At 45.9% G+C, this 12,417-nt stretch overlaps 1 protein-coding gene across 3 annotated transcripts in view; it reads left to right on the plus strand.

The window, feature by feature from the left end:
- The window catches only part of znf609a (zinc finger protein 609a), a 198,516-nt gene that overhangs the window by 142,176 nt on the left and 43,923 nt on the right, over nt 1-12,417 (plus strand). The window contains exon 1 of one of the 3 annotated variants that reach the window (XM_014123966.2): nt 6,388-6,582. The exons of the other annotated variants lie outside the window; for them this stretch is intronic. The gene's annotated coding sequence lies outside the window, so the exon portion shown is untranslated. Of the gene's footprint in view, nt 1-6,387; nt 6,583-12,417 lie in introns of those variants that run through there. 3 annotated transcript variants of the gene reach the window in all.

Consider the following 12,417-nt stretch of genomic DNA (forward strand, 5'->3'; position numbering starts at 1 on the left):
AATTCAGGGTTTGTAACAACAAAATCTGGAGAAATTCAGTGGGCATTCATACTCTCTGAAGGCACTGTAAAGGCTATTGCTGCGAGGAGACCATTTTCCACCCAAAGTACAGAAGGGCACTGTAAACATAGACCTGCCTGTCTGTTTGTGTAATAACAGCGTGCTCTGAGGGTTTTATTTGACTGAGGGCTTAGAGCACTTTGCTGTTGCACTGCGTTAGATAGACCTTAGCCTGGGTTTGTGTTCATTAGGTACCAAATTGAAGAAAACAGGCCAAAACTAGGAAGAACTTTCTGAATAAGAAAAGCCCATTACATTTTTTCGTAGCAAAGCGTTGTAAAATGTTTTCCGTTGCATGCCCTAATGAACACAACCCATGTGTAGTACACACATGAGGGATAGTTAGAGAGGACTGGCGAACTAATCAGGTCTGCTTCCTCTACAGGCCCTTCTATCTGGTTACAGAAGATATTCTCTGGGTGGTTTGGCTTCAACCTCCCCCTGTTTCTACACAGTATGTATTTATTTAAACTAGGGCTGTCAAACTGTTTAAAATTAATCGAGTTAATGGCATTAGTTCATTGTGATTAATCGCACACACACACACACACATTCACTCAAGTACTGTTAAATCTTCAGGCACGCTAAGTGATTGTTCTCCCAATTTCTGATTGGACAGTTGACTGTACGAACAAAAAACAGGCTTTTTTGTGATAGTAAAACCTTTTCAGTGTAACCTTACACTACTAAAACCAAATAAAGTTTGTAGAAAAGATAATGGAGATTATATATATATTTCTTTTTTAATAAGATCATCTTTGAGAACTAACAATCACCAAAGTAAAAACTAGACAGTTGGGGAGAAACTGCATGAGGCCCCCATTTTGATTTTGTTATAATGTTTGAGTCACTGAAATAGCATTATAACTAAGGCATAAGTCTGTGTAGAATTGCAGGAAATTAGCATTAGAACTGTAAAATGTACATGTGTTTTCCTTAATTGTTGCTCAAAGCGGTGCGCATAGTGCACCACGATAGAGACAGCACTACCAAGACGCGGTGACTTTGACAGCCCTAATTTAAACACAACTGCCCTCCCTCTCCGTGTTCATTTTTCTCTCTTAATCTTCCTTTCAGATATATTCGGACAGATATGTTGGCTATCGGTGTTGAGTGTGTGTATGGTAAATAGCAAGCTACTTGTCATCTTAAGCACTCTGGCATGTGAAGGTGCTTTTCTGACAACAGATGGAAGTGTGTGTTAGAGTGTGTTTGTCGGTGTGTGTGTCGGTGTGAACATGTGTGAGAGAGTGAGGTATTGAAATCTGAGTACATTGGTGTGTGTGTGTGTGTGTGTGTGTGTGTGTGTGTGTGTGTGTGTGTGTGTGTGTGTGTGTGTGTGTGTGTGTGTGTGTGTGTGTGTGTGTGTGTGTGTGTGTGTGTGTGTGTGTGCCATGGGTCCTTCGCATACTCCAAATTAGTCACTGGAGCAAATCTATTGAACCATGTCCAACTATTACCTCCTCTGCTGGTCTGTTCGACAGTGTCCATTTTGCAGTATTTTGTCAGCACAAATCCAGGTGCCGGAGAGGGTCAAGGCTACTAGGAGGAAAGGGGAGAGAGGGAGGAGGGTGGTAGAGGAACTGTAGATTTATTAGATGTTGGTCCAAACGCCCCCCTCTCTGGCCTCCCTCCTCTCCCTCCCTCCCTCTCTCTCCCTCCGAGTGAGGTCGACTTGTTGTAAACTCATCTTGTCTCGGGGCCTCACTGGAGCCTCATTAGGTGTGGAATGTGTTTATGGGTCAGGGTTTATCTGTATCCTGGATGTTACTGTCACAGGGTGTGCGGTGCTTATCTAAGGACTGCTTAGATAAAGCCAATAGCCTGTGTGTATTCTGTGCTGCTTTCTTCATATCTACTACGACTTGGTTCATTTTATAGCCTTGCTGTCAGTGCATAGGCTATATTTTGATGCTACGATAATACGCTCTTCCTAAAGCACTTCATGAGGTAGCAGTTTTGCGAATGTGTGTTTTTATTACGCTATACCAACTGCCCCCTCCCAGCATCTACGTCTGACACCGGCCTATCTTAATGGTGTGAGAGAGTTTGCCGCGTGTGTTCAATATGCAGCATGTACTCCCGCAAGCGGCAAATTTTTATGGCCTCTTACGCCCTTCCCTAAGTTGCCACATATGTTGCAGTGCCTTTGAACCTTTTGAAGCCCCCCCCCTGCACATCGCGGCTCAGCTCCCCTCTGTAGCCCAGGCAGAACTCGGCCGTCCATTGCATGTTCCAGAACATTCTCCCTCTGCCTTATTTGACCCTCCCAGAAGTCAACTGTGCTCAGTTTGAGGAATACTAAGCAGGGACCTTCGCTTTACAGTCCGTCGTCTCTCTCCCGTTTATTAAACATAGCCGGTCACGAGCGACGCAGGAATAAGGAGTTGGAGTGTGGTACTGTGGCTACTTGGTACTGGCCAGTCCCCTTAAATGGCCTCTTCCTTTCTTCGGCTTTAGAATGGAGGCTAAGTGAAACCAGTGGCTAGCTGGGCTTTCCACTACCTTCCTGTAACCAAGCCAATACTTCGATATTAGCGTTCATGAAGGGCCGCGGTCTGTAAGACACACAGCCATACGTTAGTACTGGGGACATGGCTTGTGTTTTAACACTGCGAGGTGGGTCTGAGATGAAAGGCGCCTCCTCGTTTCCAGGCTAATCCACACAGACAACCATGGCCCATGTGACTGGTGTTACCCCCCCCCCCCACACCGCCCTGACACTCACCCCTTTGAATAGAGCCCTCTCTAATTCACCCTAAAAGGACTTCTTTCCAAAGAGGGGATTACTTCACTGTGAAGGGAAATCACAGGGAACACTGTCGTCCTTGGAGGGGGGGAGTGATGGCCAACATTCCTAATGATCCAGACTGGTGGCAGCCAGCGAGGGAGTGGAAGGGAGGGCACAATGTGGGATTGTAGCTGTCTGGAATGGGGGGGGGGGGGGGGAATGGGGAGCTTGTTGGGGGGGGGGAGCTTGTTGGACATCATGAGGGATGGAGAAGTGTCCCTCTGGCACCCAGGCTGAGCACACTGGAATTCACCCGGGTTTCCTGGAAGCAGCTTTCTCCCCGTCCTTTAAAACGTTACATGTTCATTCAGCCGTCCGTCAGTCCACTCTATCAGGGGCATTGGGAAAACGAGCTGTGATTCAACAGACCTCGGAGAGAACGAGAGCGAAAAACGAGATGGAGGGAGAGAGAGAGAGGGAGTGAGGGGGAAAAAAATCTACTTGAGTTCCAAGCATGACCTGTTCATTAGCCAAAGTAAGCGGCTTCATAATTGACTGCCTTTTTTTTCCCGGGGCTCTTGGAGCAATTTTGAAAATAGTCTTGACTCCAGTCGGAGGATGTTGAAACAGCGAAAACCTTTGCTTGAAGAGCCTCTATTGAGCTGCAGTAGCTATGGTTACCATCAGGGCCCGCATAAGTGGGAGAAAGTGCTAATTCCCCCAGTGTTACAACCCAGCCAAATGGTACAGAGATGGAGAGAGAAAGGAGGGTATACCTCACTTTCCTTCTGCCCCCTCCCATCTCCTGGTGCGTAGTCCCTCTTGACTGGCACAGAGCATGACTTGTTGTAGATTTCTGGGGAAGACCCACCCCTCCCCCTGCCTCCTTCCCTCCACAGTTCAGACCACAGAGCCATTCTAGGAAGCATAGCCTGGGCCTCATTCCAAGGAAGAGAGTGGGAGGGGGAAGGAGAGGGGGGGTCGGGTCAACTCACAAATTACTAAACCTTCTTCTCTCTGCCTTGAAGGAAGACACAATTCCCAGATATTTGGAGAGTGTATTTTGGATGGTTATGGAAAAATAACACGGGTTACCTCCTGCTCATTTTTAACATTCCTCAGTTTCATCGGCGAGGGCAGGCAGCTGCATCCCTCTGATGGATTGCACTTGGTGTAGAAAGCCAAAAGGCCTGGGAGAAGATACATGTTTTTGAGTGTGTCTGTATGTAGGCCTACTGTTCTTCCTTTTTCCTTTGTTCCTTTGGCAATGTAAAGGTCTTGACAGGCACTTGCGTTTGATAAAAGTTCAGGGTCATTTCACCCAAGCCGACCACTTGCGTATAATCGTGTAGTTTTAACAAACACAAAGCACATTGTAGCACATCCCTTTAAACCGGACCAAAAGGGAAATCAATGGATTTTTTTTATCTTGCTTTATCCTGAATTAATTACAAATATGTCTAAGATGCCGAATTTGACAAACACATGATTTATATCAACATTATTTCAGCAATGATGTTTCACCATCTGTCCCTTGAGGATAGGCTGTCTGTTCTATTTTCCCTGAAGCGTCATAGGGCGTCTCCACCACTTTAGGATCTCCACTTCTGCTGGATACTCTCTCCTAATAAAGCCTCTGACTTGACCAGAGGAGCTCTCTCTCTCTCTCATCTGTTTATCCCCCATCCATTCCCCCCTTCTCAGAATTGGCCTTTTTTCTTTACTGATGGATTGAACTCCCCTCCCCACCCTCTCTCTTTCCCCTATCCCGCTCCTCTTCTCTCCAGCACGGCGGTGGTGGTATAAATACGGTGATTAATCAAAAGGAGAGGGCCTGTATCCCCTGCCTGCCTGATTTGTCCCGGCTCGTCATTGGCACAGAGAAGTGCCACGAGTGGCTCTTACATCAGCACGCCATCCTTGCTGACATTGTCTGAGGCTCCGCGCCTAAATCATCCCATGACTCACATTCTCCGACTACACTACCTGCCATGAGAAGAAAGGAGGGGAACGGTGGGAGTGAGGAGAGGATGGATGAACTGACTGGCAGAGAGGTCGTCTTTATTTTTCTTCCTCTCGCCTTTCCTTTTTTCCCTCTTTCTTTGCCGAGGCCTTTGAAAAGTGCTTGGTTGGAGCAGTGCGGTGCCTGTTTCCGTGCAGAGTTTCAGCTGTCGCTAGGATCCCCTTCGACAGATTTATCGCCCTTTTGCGAATCGCCCTCACAGGGGTGGCTAATGGCCCACCGAGCTCGACTGCCGCTTAGTTGCTGCTTCGTGTGTGTGTGTGTGTGTGTGTGTGTGTGTGTGTGTGTGTGTGTGTGTGTGTGTTTGCATTTGTATAGTGTTAGTGTGTGGAGATTGGGGTGGGGGAACTAGCTATGCCTCCAGGCAGTTGCCCATCCAATTAGTCCTTTCAGTAAACAGGCTGAAAGGCTTCTGCAAACGATGAACTCTGGCCCTCCTCTTCGGTCTTTGTTCCCTGTACTTTGAGTGGCCGTAGTTTCAAGGCAAAAATGACTTGGGACTTAGTCAAAACCCACCCCTTCAATCACAGACTGTTTTCGCATTACCTTGCTGGGTATGCGTAATGCCTGAGTAGGTTTGCAACTTTTGGGTAACTTTCCCAAAAATCCCTAGTTTTCCAGAAATCCTGTTTTGGAAGTTTCCCTGAAATCAGGAGGGAATAAGCAGTAAATCTGGAGTATTCCAACCCGAATTTCTGGAAAACCAGGGAATTTTTGGGAAAGTTACCGGAATTTTACAACCCTATGCCTGAGTCAGAGTGACGTCGTAACTATCTTCATTGTCATCACCATCACTGGGAGGAAAAACAACCGAGCAGTTTGTGAGAAAGCGTTAGAATATGTGTGCTCTGTGATTAGCAATGAGTTCAACAGAGCAGCAGAGGTTGAGGTCATTCGCCTAGTACATGGTGAAGAAGCTGAGGCTGCCTTCTAACAGGGCCTACAGAAATGGAACTCAGTGTGAGTGGAGCGACGGCATGAACAGCACAGCAGGGCTTTAAAACAACCAGCGCTGAAGAGCATTCCATGACCACTGCTGAACTCCGGGCTTAGGAGAGCTCCATCAAAGCAAGCGGCGTTAAAGGGGCTGTCTGGACAAGGCCCGAACAAGGATAAGTGACCGCCCTCTCTCTCAATCTTGTGCTCACTCACTGGCCCCTTCTCTGCAGAAAGAGAGAAAGAAGAGAAAGAATTAGGGGGGAGGGAGTGAGACAGGGAGAGAGCAGGTTCTCATTTCCTTTTGTCTCTGCGCCCTGCAAATTGATCCTCTGGCTCAAAGTGAAATGGCTTAACTGCAGTATAAACAGACTGCCGCTGTTCCTCATAAGGACTAGCATTAGAGGAAATTGGCGGTGTTGAGAGAGAGAGAGAGAGAGAGAGAGAGAGAGAGAGAGAGAGAGAGAGAGAGAGAGAGAGAGAGAGAGAGAGAGAGAGAGAGAGAGAGAGAGAGAGAGAGAGAGAGAGAGAGAGAGAGAGAGAGAGAGAGAGAGAGAGAGAGAGAGAGAGAGAGAGAGAGAGAGAGAGAGAGAGAGAGAGAGAGAGAGAGAGAGAGAGAGAGAGAGAGAGAGAGAGGTTTAAGCCCACGCACTCACTGCAGCCGACGCTCCCAGCGTGACTAATACCAGAGGTCATCAGCTCCAGAGGCAGCGGCCATTTCTCACAGAGAGCAGTCGCTGATTACGCTGGTGGGTGCAAATGTTTGTAACTGTGTGTGTGTTTGAGCCTTCTGAGCAAGTTTACCAGGAAACGGCAGAGAAATGGGTCTCAGGTAAGCGTGATTAGTCGTTCCATGTAATTTCAGCAAGCCATGACATCTACCATCTGATTGTTCTGAAATCATTTCTGTAGTTTGAAACAGGTAAGATTGGTAGTCCTGAAGCATTACTTTGTTGCAATTTATATTGATCTCTGAGATATTGGCCATTTTAATTTATATGATTCAGTTAATGTTCAATAAATATAGTACCCAACATCAGATTTGGACCAAACATTTTCCTACCAATGAGACATATGGAATCCAATAAAATTGTGAAAAGCCACCATACGCTGATCCCACCGCAACAACCAGTATACATTAGCAGTTCTCTATGTCTAACAAGTAGTATGGAGCTGCGGCTTGTAGTATTGCTTCTTCATCCTATGTAATTTATTCCGTTGTGAATCTGGTGATAGTTAGTATCCCTTATTCAGAGAATTTTGGCATTGAAGTTACTTGCATTATTATTTCATTATTGTGGTCAAGCCAGTCCTTCATGAACACCATTCAGTTTGTCCTCCTCTTAGCAACCTGATGCTTCAACCCAACTCTCCCTGAATAGTCCATAAAGTGGCAGCTCGCTGTGAGGGCTATCCCTATGGTGCAATTCTCATATTAATAATTTTCCTACAAGCCCAAAACTTGGTGGAAAGATGGGCTAGGGAATAAAGTGTTGTGGAAACCATCATACAATTATATTATAAACCATTGCATGACGGTCTTATGTTTGTCAATAAAATTATTATAAAACAGCTCTATTTAATGCGATTAGTGACATTTACCATTAAACCCAATACATTGTACCATTGTAAAACACTATCTAGTGTGCGTTTGGGACTTTTACCATTGAAACCATTAAAACTGCTGTAGCCTTTTGGTTTGCTTGTTCACCAAGAATGGTCTAACAGTAACTAATCCAGATCTTTTTTGTAGGGAATAAACCACACACAAAGGGGCCATTTCCTGAACACAGATTAAGCGTAAGAGAAGGACAAACGGAATTGCTTTCATGGAGGACTGGTTTGAATTGTGAGGATGACCACACAATGTATTTTCATCATGAGCAAAAGCTAAATGAATGAATAAAATATCATGAAGCGGTCAATTCCTGGTACTTTCACACTCATTTATTGTAAATAATGCAAGCGACTTCAATGACAAATTTCTCTGAACAGGGGAAAATAACCATCAGATTCACAGGGAATACATTGCATGTATGAAGAAGCAATACTCCAAGCCGCAGCTTAATACTATGTATTACTATGGCAGACATAGAGAACTGATACTGTATACTGGTTGTTGGGGTGGGATTGGCATGCGTGTCTTTAGATTTTTGGGGGGGGGATTCATCACGTCTTACTAATTCGTAGGAAGACGTTTTGGTCCACATTGGATGTTGGGTACTATATTTTCTTGAATATAATCCTATAAATTAAAATGTCAAATTTTGTCTTAATAAATTAGCTACATTTCTCAGATGAAATTATATTTCAACCCCAAAAAAATTCAGGAATGCTAATCGTATCAGTTACTATTTTAGAACAATCTGGGTGTCGAAAGCACAGCGTGCTGGAAACATAAGCCCCGATGGGATTCGATTAGCTAACATGAATCAAAAACAGGAAGTGGAGAAGAAAAGCAAGACTGAGCGCTGAGCTTTTTGAGGATCTTGGGTTACGCTGAGTACCACAGTGGGGCCCGCAGTTTTATGCAGGGTGACCCAACCACTCCCGTGTCAAACCACGTGAAAACTACTTCTGTCCTAAGGGCCTTAGTTGTTTTGGCTACCCTTAATATTGAACATAGCACAGGTTTTTTTCTCTTCTCGAACATCAAATAAATAGGCAAAATATGTTAGAAATATTCTAGTGTAAGTTCCATTTAGCCTATGTCTTTGCCATGTTCAGTGTGATGTACAACTATGCTGTAACGTTAAAGGCAATCTGAAGATTATTGTTCAGACGTACCAGGCCAACAAGCCTTTCTAAGGGACGACCATAGCCAGACACACATCCCTGCCCCCACTGCACTGTTTATTTATATCTGGACATTAGCCGGTTTTTGTGCTTAAACTAACGAGGTCATCAAAGTATGATGCTACACTCTGGCAAGGAGAGGGCCAGGACTGCCAGAGGCTAAGAAAGGAATAGAAAAAGGAAAGGAAGAGTTTAGAATTCCTCTCCATCTCCCTCCCCCTACCGCCCCCTCCATCCCTCCCTCCATCCCGTCTCATTGTGGAGCCCCATATGCTGAAGGACACAGGCGAGAGGCTTTGTGGGTTTTAGGAAGGGGGGGGGCCTCCTCGGCTCCCGCTGTCTGCTTACTGTATCTCGGTCACGTCTCGTGTTTTAATCAGACAGTTACCGTAGGTCTCCTCTCTCTCGCTCCTTCCATCCCTCCATCCTCCCCTGTTCTCACCGGTCTGTCACTCAATGGGGTGAGAGAAAGGGGGAGAGAGAGAAAAAGTGCCGCTGTCCTTAGACATCCTCCAGCAATTTTTTGTATTTATTTTACTGTTGAAACGCGATATCCCAAGTATAAATACGTTAAAGTACACACACTGTGAAATTCAAGTGGTTGGTCTGATAGGAAGTCGTGATGTCATCGTCCTCCCCCTTGTTTGAGTAACAATGGAGGAGCAATAGAAAACAAAAGAGGAAAGACCCACCCCCTACTTACCTTATGTCATGACTTACCTGGGCCTCCTATTGAGATGTGCCTTTTGTAAAGTAAATCAGGTGCTAAATTAGGTGAAAAGGAGGCTGGAGTGACACTTTATAAAGCCTGATAGAAAGCGGGGACTTGCATAGTGAGTATGAGCTGTCTACTTGTCATCGCCATCACAGCAGCAGCACAGAGGAGAGAGGCTGGCTGGAATCTTAAGGTACTTTTCATGTCTGCTCCACAGTTGTCCATTTCAGCCCCTATTCTTGTCAGTTCTCATTTTAAACTAGGGATGCACGATATATCGGAATCGGACGATATTAGCTAAATATGCCGACATCAGCCCGATGTCTAGTTTAACGCCGATGTGCAAAACCGATGTCAAAGCTGACGTGCATACCTATATAACGTAGGTACATGACGTAATGACGCCACATTAAAATGTAGCGCTACACGTGCAACACAGCATTCCTAACCTAGCCCACAATGTCTGCTGTGTGGATCGAGCAGTCATTTGAAAGTGTAAGAAAATTTCAGCGAGACAACTCAAATGCCAAGATAATGGAATTCATTGCCCTTGACAATCAACCGTTCTCTGTCGTGGGTTATGTTGGCTTTCGCCGACTGGTCGAGCACCGATACACTCTACCAAGTGCGCTATTTTTCAGATGTTGCCTTACCGGAGTTACACAGTAATAGCGTCACTGCTATTAGCTTCACAACTGACATTTGGACCAGCGATATCAGCCCTCGAGGATTTCCTACTGAAGAAAGTCATATTTCATGCTCATGAATGTCCTGGTTGTTATACCGCTGCTGCCATTTCAATGGCATTTGAGAACATGTTTGAAACTTGGAAACATGAACACACTAGCTAGCTCCATTCGAACAACTGACTCGAGAAATAAGCTCATCAACTGCGCCGGCAGCAGACGTGATACCCTCTGTCATGGCATTGAAACGCCTGCTCAACAAAACTACCGACACAGGCTGTGAACAAGCGATTCGGTGGCATTCTCTCTTTACTGTGTCGCCACCATGCTCGATGCTATGTACAAGGACCGCTACTTTGATGCAGACAAGAAACAGGGTTTACGTGAAATGTTACATACACAGCTGGACAAGATGGAAACGGACACAGTGACAGCGCGCACCGAGAAGAGGCGCCACGGACAGACAGAGCTGAAACTTCACTGCTTGACATGTATGATGAAATCCTGGTTGAGAATGAAACAACTGAACAAAAGAACAACGAAACAACACAGCAAGTAAGAGAAAGAAATAGGTGTTGATTATGTTTTACTGGTAATGGGGACATATGTAAATACCAACAAAATAACTTTTTGGTTTGTGTGTGTGTGTAACCTTTATTTAACTAGGCAAGTCAGTTAAGAACAAATTCTTATTTACGATGATGGCCTACCCCGGCCAAACCCGGACGACGCTGGGCCAATTGTGCGCCGCCCCACTATGGGACTCCCAATCACGGCCGGATGTGATACAGCCTGGATTTGAACCAGGGACTGTAGTGACGCCTCTTGCATTGAGATGCAGTGCCTTAGACCGCTGTGTGTGTGTGTGTGTGTGTGTGTTAACTATTTAACTGTACTAGAGTGCTTAAAAGGCAGCTAAAATGTTAAATATCGGTTATTGATAGCGTGTTTTTTGGGGGGGCAAGGAAAATCTGATATCGGTATCGGCCAAAAATGTCATATCAGTGCATCACTATCTTAAACCTCATCCCATTTAGTCCGCTGTCGTCCTCACCGGCTCACCCAAACAGATCATCATAGCTAGCTATTGAACACGACTATGTATGGACAAAGTTCATAGAATTATGTCCCTAGATGTGTACAGTGTTTATTAGTGGCTGTGCCTGGCTTTTGTTGTAGACAAGGCGTCGGACGAGCCGGAATATCAAAGAGCAAGAGGAGCAGCTAAACTAATGCATCAACCCTGTGCTGTTGGGCACCAGTGTTCCCATTTCCCACTAGCCTCTCCCCCCTTCTGAGCCATGCTGTGGAGCGCATTGCCATGGTTAACGTTGAGTGACAACCCCCTGCTGATAGCCAGGTAGTCTCCATGGATACGCCAGGTCATTAAAAGGGAGCTGGGGAGCGGCGGCTTTGGCTGGCTGGTATCGACCTGACAGACACTGAAATAAAATGGCCCTGTGGCCCCGTGCCAGCCCCCGTCTGACCCTGGCCCTGGCACTGCATGGACCGGCAGCTCTCCTTACAGCCCCTGGGCTCACTCACTCCCTGTGGAAATGGAGACCGTAGATAAATGATTAGCGGCAGCTTTATGCATTTCCCAGTCCCTGTCCTCATGAGTGAGTATATGAACAAGTTTTCATGAGCTGGTGGACATTTTGTGCCGTAATGCTGTTGTAGTGACTGTGTAAGTCTTGGAATGCATAGAGCGGTTTATCCGTGGTAAGACTGCTTACACTGAAGAATGACCAAAGCCACTTTGGATAATATGATACTCGGCTAATATGACATCCTTTGTGTTTCTACAGAAGCTAATTTGTTTTATTGATTTCACTGATTTCACTAATTCGTTTTATTGATTTCACTGATTTCACTAATTTGTTTTATTGATTTCACAAATGTTTTTTAAATACCAGACTGCCAGTCCATATTAACTACATTCTTGACGGTGCTCACTTGGCTTCACACATTTCAAAGATGGCCGCCACCTGGCTACCCTTTTCAGAAGAATCTCGCTTGCGGTTTGAAACTGCGAGGTGAGGAGGGGTGGGGGAGGTGGTGTTTCACAAGGGGGTGGGGGAGGTTTTGACTCTGTCGGCAGCCCCTCCCTCCAGGCGCTTGCTGCAACAACAGGAACCTCATGGCGAAGACTGAACAAACCCATGCCGTATATAAATAACCTGGTGGCGGGCATCTGGGAATCTCCTGGAAGGTGGCACAGGCAAGAGAGGCAGCACGTTCTCTTGATTCGAACATGCAGTTATAAACGCTTTTGTCCTGTCGCCAGGGCCCACAGGGGCCTCCCTGCTCTCTTCTCTCCTCCTCCTCCACTTCCATCTCTGGGAGAGAGCAGTGACAAGAGGCTGTACGGGTTCAGTTCACACAAGGAGCTCAGTGATGAACAGGACTCACCTTGAGAAAGCAGCTTTTTATGGCATTGGACTCAATATGCAATAAAAGGGACTTGTCG

Source organism: Salmo salar, chromosome ssa10 (assembly GCF_905237065.1).
Source record: "Salmo salar chromosome ssa10, Ssal_v3.1, whole genome shotgun sequence".
Lineage (NCBI taxonomy): Eukaryota > Metazoa > Chordata > Actinopteri > Salmoniformes > Salmonidae > Salmo > Salmo salar.